Here is a 21,576-nt window from a genome sequence, read left to right as displayed (position 1 = left end):
GCTCCAGATGGAATTGGATACGGGAGCTGCTGTTTCTGTGGTGGCGCAGAGCACCGATGATCTTATTAAACTGGGTGATCACACTTTGATTTTGGCTGACATGACGGTTCATTTGGCCACTTATACTGGGGAACGACTAAATATTGTGGGGACAAGGCTTGCTTTGGTAGTTTATGGACGCCAATCTCTTCTCTTTCCCCTCGTTGATATGCAAGGAAGCGACCCGAGCCTGTTGGGCAGTGATTGGCTACACCAGCTGCAGTAGTATTGGCAAAATATCATCCTAGTGGGATCTGCCGTTCTGTGTGTGGTACTGAGCAAGTTCGATGCAGTTTTCCAGACTGGTTTTGGGGACCATTAAAAAGGCTGTGTCTCAACCCCCATATTCCCGTGCCCGCTGGGTTCCCCATGCTTTAGTTGAGAAAGTCGAAACCGAACTTCGTCGCTTGGGAAGTTTGGGCATCATTCCACCTGTCCACTTCGCCAATTGGGCATCACTGGTGGTCCCCATCATGAAGGATAAGACAGTCCACCTCTGCGGAGACTATAAATTAATGGTGAAAACGGATTTGAGGTTAGACCATTATCCTTTTCCGCGCATAGAGGATCTTTAAGCTACATTGTCCGGTGGCTGCACATTTACAAAATTGGACATGAGCAATGCTTAGCTACAGTTGGAACTTGATAAGTCCTCAACGAAGTACGTCACGATCAACACGCACAACGGTCTCTACGAGTGTTCTCGCCTGCCATTCAGAGTATTCTTGGCGTGTGCAGTCTTCCAGCTCATCATGAAGAACATTCGATTGCCGCGTGTTGCAGTCTACTTAGACAATGTGCTCATCATGGGGACCATGGACCAGGAGCATTTACAGAACCTCGAAGCGGTGTTGAAGTGTTTTTCTGGGTATGGGGACTGCCTGCGCCATGCGAAGTGCATGTTTCATGCAAAAGAAGTCATCCTTTTGGGGTTTGGGTATCGGGTAGACCGGGATGGCCTGCACCCAGTTGTCGAGAAAGTGAGACCATCAAACTGATCCCGACCCCGCGAGACGCAGTGGCTTTGCTCTTTTCTTGGATTGGTCAGTTATTATGGCAGGTTCATTCCAGATTTGGCAATCATCCTGCCCCCCCCCCCCCTTTCATGTGCTCCTCAAGAAGCAGCCTTGGGTGTGGAGCAAGATCGAGGATGAGGCGATTAAGAAAGGGAAACAATGGTTATCCTCTTCGGGGGTGTTGACACATTTTGATTCTTCAAAGCCACGAGATGCATTGCTCTATGGGATTGGGGCAATCCTACTCTCTGGATGAGCAATGGCCATGAATGTCCGATCGCCTTTGCCTCACGGACGTTGGCTGAAGCTGAGCGAAAGTACATTCAAGTAAAAAAGGAATATATTTGGAGTGAAGTGATTTCATCCGTACGTCTATGGCCACCATTTCTTTATCATGAAACCCTTGCTGGGCCTCCTCCATGAAGTCAAGGCGATCCCACCAATTATATCTGCGAGGATCCAGCGCTGGGCTTTGTTATTGGCCGCTTAGGAATACTCTTTCGAACACCGCCCAGGGACCCAGATTGCGCATCCTGATGTGTTGAGCCTTCTTCCCCTGTAGACCGAATCCGCTGACACCCCCCCCTTCCCCTCCCAAGGCGGATGAAGTGGTCGCTGTTCTGAATTTTATGGACTCCTTGCCCATCACTGTATCATGTATTCATGACTGGATGCAAACTGACCCCATTCTTGCCAAGATGCTATATGGTGACCAGCATCAACAGCTGCCAGGGGTGTTGAAGGCTTTCTCCTCTAAGTTCTCAGAGTTGACCATTAAAGATGGTATTCTCCTATGGGGCTCGAGGGTTGTGGTTCCGTGAAGGTCCAGGCAATTGTGTTGAAGGACCTTCACAATGGGCAACCTGGAGTGCCCAAAATGAAGATAATGGCAAGAAGTTATTTCTGGTGGCTGGGTTTGGGCACGGATATCGAGATGTTGGCTCAACTGTGCTCCATCTGTCAAGAGCACCAGAACCTCCCCACGGCGGCACCACTACACCTATGGGAGTGGCCGGGGCACCCTTGGGCTCCGGTACGCACTGATTCTGCCCGTCCATTCCTGGGTTCAATGTTTCTCGTCCTGGTGGACACCCACTCCAAGAGGCTGGAGGTACACAGGATAGTGGCGATCACCTGCTGGGTGACCAGTGAGCGATTGCCGTTTCCTTTCCCATCCATAGAATCCCAGAGGTGCTGGTAACAGAAAACAGGGCTTGGCAGCATCAAATGGCTTGGCAGAGAGGGCCGTGCAGACTGTAAACAGGGGCTAAAGAAACAGACTTCTGGCTCGATGGACACCAGGCTGGTACTGGGAGAAAGAAACTGCAATACAGCAACATCTCAAATACAGCAATGTGGTAATGGCCAGATAACGTATTGAAGAATTCTCCCCTTTATTCTCGTACAGGGCCATGCTGCACGGAGCAACTGGGGTGGCCCCTGCTGAGATTCTCATGGGTCGTAGGCTTCGCATATGACTGAGTTTGATTCTCCCAGACATTGGTGCGAAGGGGCGCCATAACCAGGAGTTGCAAGGGCATTGCCAGGTTCGATGTCAACATCTCCAATGCCTCGCATCAGACGATGCGGTGTTCATTCATAACTTCAACGACAGTGCTTGCTGACTCCCTGGGATTGTCGTCCGGAACTGTACACAGTATTCCAAATGTGGCCTTACCAAAGTTTTGTACAGCTGCATCATTACCTCATGGCTCTTAAATTCAATCCTTCTGTTAATGAACGCTAGCACACCATAGGCCTTCTTCACAGCTCTATCCACTTGAGTGACAACTTTCAAAGATGTATGATCATAGACCCCAAGATCTCTCTGCTCCTCCACATTGCCAAGAACTCTACCGTTAACCCTGTATTCCGCATTCATATTTGTCCTTCCAAAATGGACAACCTCACACTTTTCAGGGTTAAACTCCATCTGCCACTTCTCAGCCCAGCTCTGCATCCTATCTATGTCTCTTTGCAGCCGACAACAGCCCTCCTCACTACCCACAACTCCACCAATCTTCGTATCGTCTGCAAATTTACTGACCCACTCTTCAATTCCCTCATCCAAGTCATTAATGAAAATCACAAACAGCAGAGGACCCAGAACTGATCCCTGTGGTACGCCACTGGTAACTGGGATCCAGGCTGAATATTTGCCATCCACCACCACTCTCTGACTTCTATCGGTTAGCCAGTTCGTTATCCAACTGGCCAAATTTCCCACTATCCCATGCCTCCTTACTTTCTGCATAAGCCTACCATGGGGAACCTTATCAAATGCCTTACTAAAATCCATGTACACTACATCCACTGCTTTGCCTTCATCCACATGCTTGGTCACCTCCTCAAAGAATTCAATAAGACTTGTAAGGCAAGACCTACCCCTCACAAATCCGTGCTGACTATCCCTCATCAAGCAGAGTCTTTCCAGATGCTCAGAAATCCTATCCTTCAGTACCCTTTCCATTACTTTGCCTACCACCGAAGTAAGACTAACTGGCCTGTAATTCCCAGGTTTATCCCTAGTCCCTTTTTTGAACAGGGGCACGACATTCGCCACTCTCCAATCCCCTGGTACCACCCCTGTTGAAAGTGAGGACGAAAAGATCATTGCCAACGGCTATGCAATTTCATCTCTTGCTTCCCATAGAACCCTTGGATATATCCCGTCAGGCCCGGGGGACTTGTCTATCCTCAAGTTTTTCAAAATGTCCAACACATCTTCCTTCCTAACAAGTATTTCCTCGAGCTTACCAGTCTGTTTCACACTGTCCTCTCCAACAATATGGACCCTCTCATTTGTAAATACAGAAGAAAAGTACTCGTTCAAGACCTTTCCTATCTCTTCAGACTCAATACACAATCTCCCGCTACTGTCCTTGATCGGACCTACCCTCGCTCCAGTCATTCTCATATTTCTCACATATGTGTAAAAGGCCTTGGGATTTTCCTTGATCCTACCCACCAAAGATTGTTCATGCCCTCTCTTAGCTCTCCTAATCCCTTTCTTCAGTTCCCTCCTGGCTATCTTGTATCCCTCCTGCGCCCTGTCTGAACCTTGTTTCCTCAGCCTTACATAAATCTCCTTTTTCCTCTTAACAAGACATTCAACCTCTCTTGTCAACCAAGGTTCCCTCACTCAACCATCTCTTCCCTGCCTGACAGGGACATACATATCAAGGACACGTAGTACCTGTTCCTTGAACAAGTTCCACATTTCACTTGTGTCCTTCCCTGACAGCCTATGTTCCCAACTTATGCACTTCAATTCTTGTCTGACAACATCGTATTTACCCTTCCCCCAATTGTAAACCTTGCCCTGTTGCACGCACCTATCCCTCTCCATTACTAAAGTGAAAGTCACAGAATTGTGGTCACTATCCCCAAAATGCTCCCCCACTAACAAATCTATCACTTGCCCTGGTTCATTGCCAAGTACCAAATCCAATATTGCCTCCCCTCTGGTCGGACAATCTACATACTGTGTCAGAAAAGCTTCCTGGACACAATGCACAAACATCACCCCATCCAAACTATTTGATCTAAAGAGTTTCTCTCAATGTTTGGGAAGTTGAAGTCACCCATGACTACTACCCTGTGACTTCTGCACCTTTCCAAAATCTGTTTCCCAATCTGTTCCTCCACATCTCTGCTACTATTGGGGGGCCTATAGAAAACTCCTAACAAGGTGACTGCTTCTTTCCTATTTCTGACTTCAACCCATACCACCTCAGTAGGCAGATACTCCTCGAACTGCCTTTCTGCAGCTGTTATACTATCTCTAATTAACAATGCCCCCCCCCACGTCTTTTACCACCCTCCCTAATCTTATTGAAACATCTATAACCAGGGTCCTCCAACAACCATTTCTGCCCCTCTTTTTTCCAAGTTTCCGTGATGGCCACCACATCATAGTCCCAAGTACCGATTCATGCCTTAGGTTCATCCACCTTATTCCTGATGTTTCTTGCGTTGAAGTATACACACTTCAACCCATCTCCGTGCCTGCAAGTACTCTCCTTTGTCAGTGTTCCCTTCCCCACTGCCTCACTACACGCTTTGGCGTCCTGAATATCGGCTACCTTAGTTGCTGGACTACAAATCCGGTTCCCATTCCCCTGCCAAATTAGTTTAAACCCTCCCGAAGAGTACTAGAAAACCCTCTCCCAGGATATTGGTGCCCCTCTGGTTCAGATGCAACCCGTCCTGCTTGTACAGGTCCCACCTTCCTCAGAATGCGCTCCAATTATCCAAATACCTGAAGCCCTCCCTCCTACATACCTTTTTCATTATCAGAACTTGCCACTTCCACCTCCATAACATTGCCTGTCTCTCTGCACATTCTCACCTCAACTCGTCTGCTGTTGAAACCTTCATCCAGGCTTTTGTTACCTCTTGACTCAACTATTGTGTGCTCTCTTGGCTGGTCTCCCACCTCACACCATCTATAAACTTGAACTCAGCCAAAACTCTGCTTCTTGAATCCTAATTCACACCAAGTCCCATTCAGTCTTCAGCCCTATTGTTGCTCCCAGTTTAGCAATGCTTCAATTAAAAAATTCCCATCCTTTATTTTCAAATCCCACCATGACCTTGGCCTGGATTCTCCGATTCTGCGGCTATGTCCGCAGGATCTGCCTGGTCTTACGACCAGAAAGTCAGCGCAGCCCCCGCATCGATTCTCCACCTGGTGGGAGGCTAGCAGCCACGCAGCTTAAAGCCCCCGGCATTTCCTGCGGATAGGGCCACAGAACGGCCGGGTCTGTGCACCCAACTGCAGCTCCTCACAGACCGCATGGTTCGGTTGGAGCAGCAATTGGATGCACTTAGGAGCATGCAGGTGGCGGAAAGCGTCATAGATCGCAGTTATGTAAATGTGGTCACACCCAAGGTGCAGGCAGAGAAATGGGTGACCACCAGAAAGGGCAGGCAGTCAGTGCAGGAATCCCCTGTGGTTGTCCCCCTCTCGAACAGATATACCCCTTTGGATACTGTCGGGGGGGATAGCCTATCAGGGGAAAACAGCAGCAGCCAGAGCAGTGGCACCACGGCTGGCTCTGATGTTCAGAAGGGAGGGTCAAAGCGCAGAAGAGTAGTAGTAATAGGGGACTCTATAGTCAGGGGCACAGATAGGCGCTTCTGTGGATGTGAAAGAGACTCCAGGATGGTATGTTGCCTCCCTGGTGCCAGGGTCCAGGATGTCTCCGAACGGGTAGAGGGAATCCTGAAGGGGGAGGGCAAACAGGCAGAGGTCGTTGTACATATTGGTACTAACGACATAGGCAGGAAGGGGCATGAGGTCCTGCAGCAGGAGTTCAGGGAGCTAGGCAGAAAGTTAAAAGACAGGACCTCGAGGGTTGTAATCTCGGGATTACTCCCTGTGCCACGTGCCAGTGAGGCTAGAAATAGGAAGATAGAGCAGACAAACACGTGGCTAAACAGCTGGTGTAGGAGGGAGGGTTTCCGTTATCTGGACCACTGGGAGCTCTTCCGGGGCAGGTGTGACCTGTACAAGATGGACGGGTTGCATCTAAACCGGAGAGGCATAAATATCCTGGCCGCGAGGTTTGCTAGTGTCACACGGGAGGGTTTAAACTAGTATGGCAGGGGGGTGGGCATGGGAGCAATAGGTCAGAAGGTGAGAGCATTGAGGGAGAACTAGGGAATAGGGACAGTGTGGCTCTGAGGCAGAGCAGACGGGGAGAAGTTGCTGAACACAGCGGGTCTGGTGGCCTGAAGTGCATATGTTTTAATGCAAGGAGCATTACGGGTAAGGCAGATGAACTTAGAGCTTGGATTACTACTTGGAACTATGATGTTGTTGCCATTACAGAGACCTGGTTTAGGGAAGGGCAGGATTGGCAGCTAAACGTTCCAGGATTTAGATGTTTCAGGCGGGATAGAGGGGGATGTAAAAGGGGAGGCGGAGTTGCGCTACTTGTTCGGGAGAATATCACAGCTATACTGCGAGAGGACACCTCAGAGGGCAGTGAGGCTATCTGGGTAGAGATCAGGAATAAGAAGGGTGCAGTCACAATGTTGGGGGTATACTACAGGCCTCCCAACAGCCAGCGGGAGATAGAGGAGCAGATAGGTAGACAGATTTTGGAAAAGAGTAAAAACAACAGGGTTGTGGTGATGGGAGACTTCAACTTCCCCAATATTGACTGGGACTCACTTAGTGCCAGGGGCTTAGACGGGGCGGAGTTTGTAAGGAGCATCCAGGAGGGCTTCTTAAAACAATATGTAAACAGTCCAACTAGGGAAGGGGCGGTACTGGACCTGGTATTGGGGAATGAGCCCGGCCAGGTGGTAGATGTTTCAGTAGGGGAGCATTTCGGTAACAGTGACCACAATTCAGTAAGTTTTAAAGTACTGGTGGACAAGGATAAGAGTGGTCCGAGGATGAATGTGCTAAATTGGGGGAAGGTTAATTATAACAATATTAGGCGGGAACTGAAGAACATAGATTGGGGGCGGATGTTTGAGGGCAAATCAACATCTGACATGTGGGAGGCTTTCAAGTGTCAGTTGAAAGGAATACAGGACAGGCATGTTCCTGTGAGGAAGAAAGATAAATACGGCAATTTTCGGGAACCTTGGATGACGAGTGATATTGTAGGCCTCGTCAAAAAGAAAAAGAAGGCATTTGTCAGGGCTAAAAGGCTGGGAACAGACGAAGCCTGTGTGGCATATAAGGAAAGTAGGAAGGAACTTAAGCAAGGAGTCAGGAGGGCTAGAAGGGGTCATGAAAAGTCATTGGCAAATAGGGTTAAGGAAAATCCCAAGGCTTTTTACACGTACATAAAAAGCAAGAGGGTAGCCAGGGAAAGGGTTGGCCCACTGAAGGATAGGCAAGGGAATCTATGTGTGGAGCCAGATGAAATGGGCGAGGTACTAAATGAATACTTTGCATCAGTATTCACCAAAGAGAAGGAATTGGTAGATGTTGAGTCTGGAGAAGGGGGTGTAGATAGCCTGGGTCACATTGTGATCCAAAAAGACGAGGTGTTGGGTGTCTTAAAAAATATTAAGGTAGATAAGTCCCCAGGGCCTGATGGGATCTACCCCAGAATACTGAAGGAGGCTGGACAGGAAATTGCTGAGGCCTTGACAGAAATCTTTGGATCCTCGCTGTCTTCAGGGGATGTCCCGGAGGACTGGAGAATAGCCAATGTTGTTCCTCTGTTTAAGAAGGGTAGCAAGGATAATCCCGGGAACTACAGGCCGGTGAGCCTTACTTCAGTGGTAGGGAAATTACTGGAGAGAATTCTTCGAGACAGGATCTACTCCCATTTGGAAGCAAATGGACGTATTAGTGAGAGGCAGCACGGTTTTGTGAAGGGGAGGTCATGTCTCACTAACTTGATAGAGTTTTTCGAGGAGGTCACTAAGATGATTGATGCAGGTAGGGCAGTAGATGTTGTCTATATGGACTTCAGTAAGGCCTTTGACAAAGTCCCTCATGGTAGACTAGTACAAAAGGTGAAGTCACACGGGATCGGGGTGAACTGGCAAGGTGGATACAGAACTGGCTAGGCCATAGAAGGCAGAGAGTAGCAATGGAGGGATGCTTTTCTAATTGGAGGGCTGTGACCAGTGGTGTTCCACAGGGATCAGTGCTGGGACCTTTGCTCTTTGTAGTATATATAAATGATTTGGAGGAAAATGTAACTGGTCTGATTAGTAAGTTTGCAGACGACACAAAGGTTGGTGGAATTGCGGATAGCGATGAGGACTGTCTGAGGATACAGCAGGATTTAGATTGTCTGGAGACTTGGGCGGAGAGATGGCAGATGGAGTTTAATCTGGACAAATGTGAGGTAATGCATTTTGGAAGGGCTAATGCAGGTAGGGAATATACAGTGAATGGTAGAACCCTCAAGAGTATTGAAAGTCAAAGAGATCTAGGAGTACAGGTCCACAGGTCATTGAAAGGGGCAACACAGGTGGAGAAGGTAGTCAAGAAGGCATACGGCATGCTTGCCTTCATTGGCCGGGGCATTGAGTATAAGAATTGGCAAGTCATGTTGCAGCTGTATAGAACCTTAGTTAGGCCACACTTGGAGTATAGTGTTCAATTCTGGTCGCCACACTACCAGAAGGATGTGGAGGCTTTAGAGAGGGTGCAGAAGAGATTTACCAGAATGTTGCCTGGTATGGAGGGCATTAGCTATGAGGAGAGGTTGAATAAACTTGGTTTGTTCTCACTGGAACGAAGGAGGTTGAGGGGCGACCTGATAGAGGTATACAAAATTATGAGGGGCATGGACAGAGTGGATAGTCAGAGGCTTTTCCCCAGGGTAGAGGGGTCAATTACTAGGGGGCATAGGTTTAAGGTGAGAGGGGCAAGGTTTAGAGTAGATGTACGAGGCAAGTTTTTTACGCAGAGGGTAGTGGGTGCCTGGAACTCACTACCGGAGGAGGTAGTGGAAGCAGGGACTATAGGGACATTTAAGGGGCATCTTGACAAATATATGAATAGGATGGGAATAGAAGGATACGGACCCAGGAAGTGTAGAAGATTGTAGTTTAGTCGGGCAGTATGGTCGGCACGGGCTTGGAGGGCCGAAGGGCCTGTTCCTGTGCTGTACATTTCTTTGTTCTTTGTTCTTTGTCTGTGGCCGCGCATACACATGGCGGCAGCTGTGCGAGGTCCCGGCCGGCCAAAAACTTCCCCACCCCCGAAACCAGCCGCGCCACCCCTAGACCACACCCCCACCAGTCCCCCCAGCCCACGCCGAAGCCTCCCTGCCAGCGGAATGGCCCCCCCCTGATTGTGGCGGTGCTGGACACAGTCCACAGCTGCCACACGAGGTCCCCTAACAGTGTGAGGACGTGAGCGACACCATAGGGGACTCGGCCCATCGGGGGCGGAGCATTGGGGGAGGGCCTCGGGTGTGGCGTACTCCCCGAGTATGGCATTTTTGAGGGGCAGAGCATTGTGAAACAGCGCCGCCCCTGATTCCAGCGTAAACGGGGATTCTCCGGTCGATCGCCGAACGTGATTTTGGCGTCGACGATCGGAGAATCCCGCCCATTACCTCTATTCTCCAACCTCTTCCAATTCTGTTCTCTTGCACATCCCCAATTTTCATTCCTCCATCTTGGCAGACGTACATTCAACCTCTTTGGAGTAGATATTCCTTAAAACCTCGCTCCTTGACCTAACCTGATATCTCCTTATCTGGTTCAGTGTCAAACAATTTTTGATAATGTTCGGTGATGCGATTTGGAAAGTGTAACGATGTTAAGTTCCTGTACAAATTCGAGCTCTTGTTCTTGACGTGCTGACAGAAAATATTTGCTGCCGCATGATGGCAAAGTAAGTTACCAAAGGATTTGTCAAGCCATAATTTCTTTGGTGTGTAATTACAATGGTTGAAACTGACACAGAATGGGCAGTTATGTTGCCCACTCACAAAAGTCAGGAAATTGCTTCAGATATTCATTACTTTTCCCGACGTTTTGAGACCCGAATGAAGCTACGGGATGAAATATGCCCAAGGATGTAAAATGCAGCCAGCTGGAGAATTTGAAGTAGGCGGAAATGGGCCTCAGTGTGTTTAAAGGGGTGAACTCTTCAATACGTTATCTGGCCATTATCGCATTGCTGCATGTGAGATGCTGCGGTGTTGAGCTATCTTTCGCCCAGTGCAAGCCACTATTCTAAGCAAGTGTGTAAGTGAGCTACACACAAGTTCGAGCCAATACCAGACTTTAAAAAAAACAAGGGGATGCCTGAGATTGTCCTGTGGTTTGCCTTTGACAGTTCTTCCTTCTTCTGTGAGGAGCCTTGGGTTTTCACCCTCTGCTATTCTTTGAAAGGCAGGCCTAAATCACCATCTCTATAGCCACTGAAAGTTGGTATTTGAGCATGCCAGCTCCAGTTTCGAAGTATAACTGAAAGTTTAATGTTAGTCTGGAAACTTTATAAACTTATATTCACGCCAGTCACACTAAATTCTGATTGTTCTGGAGCCAAAATGTCTTCACATTAATGCAATATGTGTGAAATAACTGGTCTAATAGATTAAAAGAGAATGGCTTCAGCTTCATTTGGTGCTGGTCACCTTGATGAATGATTTATTTGTAAATTTTATTGCACATATCTGGTTTTCCTCCACTATATGTGCATTAGAAAGAAAGCATGCTAACCAAATGTGACAACTCTTAACAATATGGCTTACATTGAATGCTTTTGATTTACTTCATGATATTTGTTTTGGAATGTAAACTTGCTCAATGCCTCGGCTAATCATGACCTTCAATTTATAGTTTTAAATAAAGTAAGATAGCTCAAAGGTATTTTAGCATCAAATTCAAAGCTAATGGAAACGAGATCATGGAAACTCAAAAGGTAACTGTGGGATATAATTTATCAAATCTGTATGGATAATAAAGTCATAAGAAATAGGAACAGGAGTAGTCCATTCGGTCCATCGAGTCTGCTCCACCATTCAATAGAATCTGACAGTGGCCTTAACTCCACTTTTCTGCCTGTCCCTCATAACACTTGACTCTCTTGTTGATCAAAAGAAGGAAACTATGATACTTAAAGAATGGAATGTGAAAGATCTTTGCTCCTGTCTATTTAATTTGAGCTCCCAACATTTTGGATGTTCACCATACCTCTTGGCCAGGGTGACTTCCAGTGGCGGCTTCTGAGGAAGAGGCCACTCATTAGGTAGCTCCAACCAAGGTCCACGTTTTTTAGGCCCTTTTGCTCGATTCTTCCAGAGACTTTTGCAGGAAAACACTTTGGATCGGCACTACAGGGTTCCCGCACCGAACACATGCCCAAAAGAAAAGGGAAAGGAAGCAAGAAAGGAAGCACAGTGGACAATTCTTCGGGGGACACGGAAGCTTCGCTCAGTTCCTCAGCTGAATCAATGGAGATTTGTTGACGGTGGCCTCCCTGATAGCTCTCGGACATGCTCTCGGGGGTGCTTGCAAAGGAATTTGAAAAGCATTTTGATAAGCAGTAGAAGTTGGTGTCGGAGAGGCTGTGTAAATCGAATGAGGAAACACTAGGCCCCGTCCGGGGAAAACTTGATAAGACCATCGAGGCGGTAAAGAAACATAGCTAGGTGCTAGAGGTTGTGGGAAGGCGCTGACAAAGCAAGGTGAGCAGTTTGGGACATTGCAGGCTGAGATGCCGGTGGTGGCCGATGAGGATAAGAGATTGAAGGTCAAGGTCGATGATCTTGAAAATCGGTCAAGAAAGCTGAACCTCAGAGTCGGGGTGTTGCCGGAGGGGGTGGATTTCCCAAATCTCAATGAATATCTGTTGCAGATGTTTGGGGCGATGATGGGTGATGGTAGTGTTGCTCCCCTGTCAGAGCTGGCCAGGGTCCATTGGACGCCGAATGAGCCACCTTGAGTGATCAGCATTCGGTTACACAGCTTCTGGGAGAGGAGAGGGTCCTAAAGTGGGCCAAAGAGCACCGTTACTCGAAGTGAGAAGGAACCATCATGAGGATTTATGAGGATGTGGGGGCTGAGCTGGCGAGGAAGAGGGCAGCCTTTATTGAGGTTAAAGCCATTCTGTACAAGAAGAATGTTCCGTTTGGGGTGGTGTACCCAGCAAGGTTGCGGGTCACATATGAGTCCAAAGACCTATTAGTTTGAAGCATCGGAGGATGCGGATGACTTTATTAATAAGCATGGACTTGGGTCCAGTTGAATGTGTTGTTTGGGTTCTTTGTTTTCTGTGGCTTGGTTTGGGTGTTGGGATGTCTTGTATAGGGTTGTTGATAAAATGTGTTTTTCTGTTGGTGAGATTGTTTGGAAATTTTTAATGATGTATGGGGATGATTGTTGGTGGTCGGGGGAGGGAGGAGCTGATGGCTGGGAAACGGGCTGGGTCAACATAGGGCTCCTGTTGGAAATTCAGTTTGGTAGAGGAATGTGGGGTGAGGCATAGTTTAACATAGATTAACATAGAATTTACAGTGCAGAAGGAGGCCATTCGGCCCATCGGGTCTGCACCGGCTCTTGGAAAGAGCATCCTACCCAAGGTCAACACCTCCACCCTATCCCCATAACCCAGTAACCCCACCAAACACTAAGGGCAATTTATCATGGCCAATCCACCTAACCTGCACATCTTTGGATTGTGGGAGGAAACCGGAGCACCCGGAGGAAACCCACGCACACACGAGGAGAACGTGCAGACTCCGCACAGACAGTAACCCAAGCCGGAATCGAACCTGGGACCCTAGAGCTGTGAAGCAATTGTGCTATCCACAATGCTACCGTGCTGCCCACCTTGGGTTTATCCTCAAGCTGGGAAATATTGTTGTATTTTTCTTTGTCAGGTTTGACCAAACTCTGCTGTTGGGCCTTTCACACCTTTTATTCTCTCTGGGGATGGCCATTAACACTCTCTTCCCTTTGGTTTCTGTGGCTATGTCTCATCTTTCATTCCCTCACCCCACAGGATAAATATCTCCCACTTTCTATGCCTTTTATCTTTGACAAAGGGTCACCTGGACTCAAAACATGAGCTCTTTTGCCTCCTTAGAGTTGCTGCCAGACCTGCTGAGATTTTCCTTCATTTTCTCTTTTGGTGATGAGCTTAGCGTCAGTATTGGGGTGTGGGAAGATGGGGCTTGGAATTTTCTTACTCTGACGGTGGGGTTGGTGGTCATTTTGGGAGGGCCGTTAGCCTGTTCCTCTTGAATATTTATCTAGTACCCTCTGACGGTACAAATGTTTGATTCTGGGTTGGGGGAGTGGGGAGGTGGGGTGGGCAGGGGGTGGTAGACCCCCAATTTGATTGGTCACCTGGAATATAAGGGGGTTGGGTGGCCCAGTGAAAAGGTTGAGAGTTTCTGCTCACCTGAGGAATCTGAATGGCGATGTGATGCTTTTGCAGGAGACTCACATGCGGGTAAGAGATCAGACCAGGCTGCAGAGGGAGTGGGTGGACGGGCCCGAGGTGCAGCAATTTTGGTCAATAAGCGGGACCCCTGTCGGCCACCAGGATTGTGGCGGATCCTAATGGTAGGTATGTGGTGGTCAGTGAGTCTTTGGCGGGAATACAGGTGGTTTGGGTGAATGTCTATGTCCCCAACTAGAATGACGTGCGGTTCATTAGGAGTCTGCTAGCCTCCATCCCTGATCTAGACATGCACCAGCTGATACTGGGAGGGAATTGCAGTTACGTACTGAAGCCTAAAATGGACCGGTCTCGGCCTCAGTCTCTGGCTCTCTCAGGGGTAGCGAAGGTGCTTTGGGCCTTTATAGAGCTGATGTGGGGCGGGGTGGGAGAGCGGTCGGAACCGTGGAGATTTCTACACCCAAGCGGTAAGGAGTTCTTGTTTTTTTCCCATGTGCATGAGGTATACTCCAGGGTTGACTTTTTTATATTGGTCCCTGCTTCCATGGGTTAAAAGAGCGGAATGTTTGGCGCTAGTAATCTCTGACCATGCTCCATATTTTGTGGGCTTGGTGCTGGAAACGGACTCCATCAGCGCTCGCCATGGATGTTAGATGTACCGCTACTGGTGGAGAAAGCGCATGTCTGCGACTATCGGAGAAAATATTAGGTTTAACAGGATTGACTTGGACTGTCCTTCTGCACGAAGGGAGGCCCTTAAGCCGGTAAGGGGGAGATAATTTCTCATAAAGTGCACTTAGGCCTGTGAGAGTGGAATGGCAATGACTGGTTGGGGCGATCTTAGAAACAGATCGCAAATAGAAACCAACTGCAAATGCTGTTTAACTTGGTGTCCATGGGGAAGGTGGTGAGACAGCTGCGGAACTCAAGGGGCGGTTTATGAGTCTGGGGAGAAGGCAGGCCACAGTTTGGCATACCACCTAAGGCGGCGGGCGGCTTCCTGGGAGATGGTACAGATCAGGGACTCGAGCGGAAACTTGGTTTCTGCTCCGAGGGAAATTAATGAAGCGGTTGAAGCTTTCTATAGGGATTTTTATAGGTCAGAATCCCGAGGAAGTGGGCGGAGTTCTTGGATGGGTTGCCAATCCCAGTGTTGGAGAGAGAGAGAGAGTAGGGAGGAGTTGAAGGCTCCTTTAAGATCTGAGGATATACTGAGGGGCATTGGGCTGATGCAAACAGGAAAGGCTCCTGGCCCTGTGGGTTTCCTGTTGAGTTTGTGGACCAATTGGTGTCATTGATAGATTTGTTCAATGACTCTCGAACTGGGGGATTGTTGCATGATACACTTTCGCAGGCCACCATCTCCCTCATTTTGAAAAAGGATAACGGGCCACCGAATGTGGCTCTTATAGGTCCATCTCTTTTTTGAAGGCGGATGCCAAGATATTGACAAAGGTGCTGGTGCTGCAATTAGAATGCTGGGCGGGATTCTGTGACCCTGAGGCTAAGTGTTGACGCCATCGGAAACGCCATCGTGTTCCTCGACGGCGTCAACACGGCCTCAGGATCAGACATTCTGGCCCCGACAGGGGGTTCACGCCGCTCCAGCTGCTGATCCCGGCGGCAAATGGGCGCCGCGGAATCCATGCATGTGCAGTGGCACCGGCGCAACGCGCGCATGCGCAGTGACTTCTTTCAATGCGCCGGCCCCAACTCAACATGGCGCAGGGCTGCAGGAAGAAGGGAGGCCGCCAGCCAGAGAGGCCAGCCCACCGATCGGTGGGCCCTGATCGAGGGCCAGGCCGTATCGGAGGCCCCATCTGTGGCCGGACCCCCACTCTCCCCTTCCACGCCGAGTTCCCGCCGGCTGAGAGCAGGTGTGGACGGCGTTGGTGGGACGTGATTTTTCTACGACGGCCGCTCGGCCCATCCTGGGCCAAGAATCAGCAGGCTGGCCGTGTAGAGCCGTCCCCGACTGGCGCCGCGCCAACCATGCCGGCGCCAATGGCATCGATTCTCCGCTCTGCGGAGAATTGTGTGCCGGCGTTGAGGTGGCGTGGCTCAATTTGCACCTGTCACGGGGATTCTCCGGCCCGGCCCTGGGCTGAGAGAATCCCGCCCCCTCTGTCCTGGAGGTAGTTACAGAGTGTCATGAGAGTGCTCCTGTAAGAAAGTTTTTTTCTTATCACATGACTTCAGTGATGTCATTTTGTGGGTGGAGCTGAGCTGTGGCTGTGAGATTTTTCAGTTTCATTTTCAGTTTCACTGCTGTGGACTCAGAGGGAGGAAGAAGTGTTTTTTTCCTGTCTTTCTATATTTTCATTTTAAAGAGTTGAAAAAACCATTGATTATAGCTACCTGCTTTGGTAACTGAAAATATATAGTTTGCTTTCCGGAAGGAGGTAAATCTGCTGGTGAGACGGGATCAGAATCTCAGGGAAAGCCAGTCTCATTCAAGTGAGAATGCAGAGAGCTGGACCACGCCCTTGAAAAGGGTTTTTTGATATTGGATTTTGTTTTTGAATTGGAACAGTTAAGGGGGAATTCATGAACTGTTATACATAGATTACTGTAGCTGCAGCTGTCTTTATGTTTGTAATTGATAAAAAGTCTTGCTGTGTGTTATATATATATGATGTGGAGATGCCAGTGTGGACTGGAGAGAGCACAGTGAGAAGTCTTACAACAGGTTAAAGTTCAACCGGTTTGTTTCGAATCACTAACTTACGGAGCGCAGCTTCTTCCTCTTTATATATATATATCTGGGGTGGGATTCTCTCCTACCTGGCGGGGCGGGGGGTCCCAGCGGGACGGAGTGGCGTGAACCACTCCGGCGTCGGGCTGCCCCAAAGGTGCGGATTCCTCCGCATCTTTAGGGGCTAGGCCCGCCCCAGAGTGGCCGGGGCCTGCCGGATGGCGTGGAAGGCCTTTGGCGCATGCGCAGGAGTGTCAGCGGCTGCTGACGTCATCCCTGCGCATGCGTGGGGGGGTCACCTACGCGTCGGCCATCGCGGAGACCGACACGGCCGACCGGTAGGAAAAGAGTGCCCCCGCGGCACAGGCCCGTCCGCGAATCGGTGGGCCCCGATCGCGGGCCAGGCCACTGTGGTGGCACCCCCAGGGGCCAGATCGCCCCGTGCCCCCCCCCCCCCCCCCGGGACCCCGGAGCCCACCTGCGGCACCTGGTGCAGCCGGTATGGGACCTGGTTCAATTCACGGCGGCAGGACCGGCATTACAGCAGCGGGACTTTGGCCCATCGCGGGCCGGAGAATCGCCGGAGGGGGGCCGGCCGACCGGCACGGTGCAATTATTTGTGGTAATTCGATTGTTGGCATGGTCTCTGGGGTGAGCCACAGATTTCACAACACACTAATATACAGTGTGATGTTAATCCTATTTTATTGCACATATATAATGTGCCGAAAAACAGAGTGATGGGAGTTCCTTCCAACACTTATAAGGTTAAAATACATTCAGGACCTTTCGAGACAATTGTATGCAGCCCTGTGAGGCAGCAGCAGATGAACCATTGCCTTTCCAGAGTTAATGTGGTCTAAGAATAACTCAGTCCAAAAAGTTATACACTCACTGAGACTAAAGACAAAAGGCAGAAAATACAACTGCTGGTTTGCACAGATCTCCCCATGTAGATAGATCAGGTGCCACCTCAGACAGGCATGCATTAGCTCACCTGACTATGAAGCTTTGACCATGTTGTGAGGACTGAATTTACTTCTGCCCAGCTGGTGATTAAAATTGTGGTCAGGCCCTCCTGCTTCTTGCCCAATAGGTTTATGCCCGCTGTGATTTTAACTATGGGCTTGACTCAGACAGACAGAACCTCTTTAATATTGAAATTGTTTGGTTTCTATGTCATCATTTGAAAACCAACATGATCTTAACCCTGAGCTACCCAAATTACATACACTGTGGCACCTCACTTTAAAACCTAGCAGTAGACAGGATTGAGGCCCACTGAATTCAAATTGAAGATTTAAGGTTTGCTCCTCTGAGCTCCATAAGGGAATCTTGGGCCTTCCCTACCCTGGCTTGCCCCAGAACCACTTCTGAAAACTGTCCCCTCACCACATGTATTGTGCCAGGGTTCATTCCCTCTGGTTTCAGCCTGTGGCCTAACCAGTCGCCCCGTCATTCTGGTGAGGTCAGGTTGGAGTCCTTGAGCCTACGTGTTCAGAAGGACTGGAAGTGAAGATAACTCATGCCTTTAGGTGGTGTTGAGGGCTTCTCAGCCTCTCTGGCACCCCCTGAATGCCACACTCACCCCCTTGCCCCCAACCCCGATTCCCTCCCCTCCCCGCTATGCATTTCATTTGGGTAGCAAGCACTGTCCCAACATATTGTGGCCACTCACTCGCCCATCCTTTCTTCATAGAATCAAATAATTTACAGTACAGAAGGAGGCCATTCGGCCCATCGAGTCTGCACCGGCCCTTGGAAAGAGCACCCTACTCAATCCCACGCCTCCTGCACCCCATCCTCATAACCCCAATAAATTGTTTTGGACACTAAGAGCAATTTAGCATGGTCTATCCACCTAACCCGCACATCGTTGGCCTGTAGGAGGAAACCGGAGCACCTGGAGGAAACCTGGGTGCCTACCAATTGTGATAATTATGGGCTGAGAAACACACGGGGAGAACGTGCAGACTCCACACAGACAGTGACCCAAGCCGGGAATCGAACCTGGGACCCTGGAGCTGTGGAGCAACTGTGCTAACCACTGTGCTACCGTGTTGCCCTGTCTTGTGTCACCTGAGTCTACTGATGCGGGAAGACCCCGACTCTGCCAACTAACAATCCCGCACAAAAGTAAGGAATCGTTTAGGTGTGCAGGACCTTCATTTCGTGGATTTTTGAGAATCGTGTAACCTGCAAACAAACACACACGCTGCTGGTCTGCACTTTACCACAACCTGAGACAGCAAGCAAGCACTTGTAACAACTGAGCAATAACAAAATAAAATCATCGGAAAAGAGACGCATCTACTTGGCTCAACAGTGTATCTGCACAATGATTTACTGACCCAGCAGAGCAGTATTCGATTCAGATTGTCCATTGCTAAATTCCCACCATCCCCCCATAACAATTGGTTTAAACATTGTTCTTAAACAAGTGTGAACCCCTGTGGGGTTTTTTTGAAGCACAATAAATGAAAATTGATTGCGGAGAATGCTAATCATGCTGAATCATGTGTACATCTGGGAGAGTGGCTGCGTCGATCCTTTCATTTTTTGGGGTTTATGAGCAGTGTAATTGTAGTGTATCTGACAACAGTGGAGAGTAAAACCTTTAATTTTTCTGTGTCTGGGTTCTGCCAGACATTTTTCCCAGAAATGCATGTGAGAAAATATAGCTAATTTCTGGTGTTCACTGTGTAACTGCCTACCAATTGTGATAATTATGGGCTGAGAAGTGAAACAAATATGCACTTTAAGCAATAAGTTGGTATTTTGGGTTCCGCAGGATACAAATTATTCCCCTTTGCATGATGCGGCTGTGAATTATTTAAAGGGAAAAGTATTATCGCTATTGTTCAGGGACAGAATAAAACAAACCTGCAGGCTGACCATTACTTCATCTGCGGCAGGGTTGGATGGGTAAGTGCTTTGACTGTCCTTCGGGGGTGGGGGGTGGAGGTGGGGGGGCAGACCAGCGTCAAATTAAGGGGTTACAAAATTAAAGGGACTTCATTGCGTGGTTTGGAAAAATAAAACCTCACGGCCACTGCAGCCCCTGAGAAACGTTTGCACTTCAGCGATGATGAGAACTTGTTACAATGTGTTTCCACTGCTAAAAAAAGGCCAAGAAAAATATCACATCACCAGACAGACATCAAAGCCTCGGCCCCTCCAGTTCTTGCTCCTGTGCACCTAAGCAGCTGCCAAAGCATACAGGGGCAACAGCGCTGTGCTCAGCAGCTGCTCGTAATAGATTGCATGTTTGACAGACTTCCCAAAAACGAGAACATTTGCATAAGAACCTTCCACTTTTCGCCGATTTAAGCCGCTCTTGTTTTAACCTCCTGAATGTGTCCAGACAGAAAATAAAATTATTTGAGGGGCAGATTGTTTCCTTGTAAATTGCATAAACCAAGCAGAATACTCAACATTTTTAAAACTCACACTACCATTTGAAGAAAACTATTTCGTTGACAGTTGTTTCACCCCTTTCGCCCCATTCATGCCTCTCCGACAGCTGGCATGTCGACATATTGTCTGTGGGCTCTTTGATGGCCCCTAATGCCAATGCAGCTATGTGTCTAAGGTGTGTTGCCATGGATACGCGAGAGAGGAACATGCTGGTTTGTGTTTCCTGGAGTAAGAGCACTTGGCCCAACTCAACCATAATCTAGTCGGTATTGGCTGGCCAAGACGCCTGTCCAACAGCCATTGACAGTGGCCAGAATGTTCCGGCAGTTGGGATTCATTCCTCCCTCCGGCAGGGAACCCCCGCAGTGGAGTGAGGTGGCTTCAACGGGAAATCCCATTAACAAGCGGTGAGAGTGTAGACTCCCGCCATCAGCGAACAGCGCACCGTCGCGAAACGCGCAGCTAGGGGAACCAGGGAATCCAGTCCAGTGTTTCAGCTTGTACCTGCAGAAGCACAAAGCAAACTTTAAAACTATTGTCCAAGGGACATTAGCAGGTTCCCGAAGTCCAAAAGGAATGAAGGAACTTGCATTTTAAAAAAATATAAATTTAGAGTACCCAATACTTTTTTTCCAATTAAGGGGCAATTTAGCGTGGTCAAGCCACCTACCCTGCACATCTTTGGGTTATGGGGGTGAGACCCACACAGGGAGCTGGCATTTATAAAGCACCTTTCATTACCTCGTGATGTCCCAAAATGCTTTGCAGGCAACAAAGTTATTTTGCTCAAATATAAGGATTTTTACCACTTGTGCTGGCTGGGGCGGGAAAACCAGACCCATTTTGGCGGCTGCACAGATGGCTTTTCCTGCCAGGTAATCCAGCGTTTGGTGCAAAATAAATCTGCAGGTGTGGCCCCTGACGTCAAGTTGCGGGTGCGGGGTAGGTAAAAGCTGGCAATGCTGGGCATCCCAAATTTGAGGCACAATATAAAAATGGCACCCCGATCTCCGATATGAAACAAATAGCTTTCGCGCCACCCCCCCCCCCCCCCACATACACAGAAACCCCTCCCACGCGCACAAGAGAAACCACTCCCTACGGACATGAGGAACCCACTCTACACAGACACAAGGAATCACCCCCAGTGGTGCCACTGGCATTATTTTGGGCATCAGTGGCAATGAGATCCCGCCGACGAGGTTTCTGTTTCTTTTGGTCACACGATATTTTATGCTAACAGTGTCGTTTATGCTCAGGGTGAATGCGGCTGCATAACCATGGCCAATATAGAAAGTATCGCAACCAGTTCGGCACACATATGCCTTTTGGCTTAGATTCACATTCCTCCCAATTGTGCAATGCTGATGGGGTGGGATTTAATCTTATAGCCTCCTTTCCTTACTCTCGTGAGGTATGGATATCCAAGGCCCCACATAGCAAGCAAAAGACAGCGGAATTCCCCCATGGCACAGCTGCTGGGTTCATTGGCAACAGGGGAGATGATTCAAAAATTGGTTTGACGCCGGTGTGAACTTCCCGGCGGATATTCCGCTGGTGGC

The sequence above is a fragment of the Scyliorhinus torazame genome, chromosome 5 (assembly GCF_047496885.1).
Source record: "Scyliorhinus torazame isolate Kashiwa2021f chromosome 5, sScyTor2.1, whole genome shotgun sequence".
Taxonomy (NCBI): domain Eukaryota; kingdom Metazoa; phylum Chordata; class Chondrichthyes; order Carcharhiniformes; family Scyliorhinidae; genus Scyliorhinus; species Scyliorhinus torazame.
Note: the sequence above shows the minus strand (reverse complement) of the source record.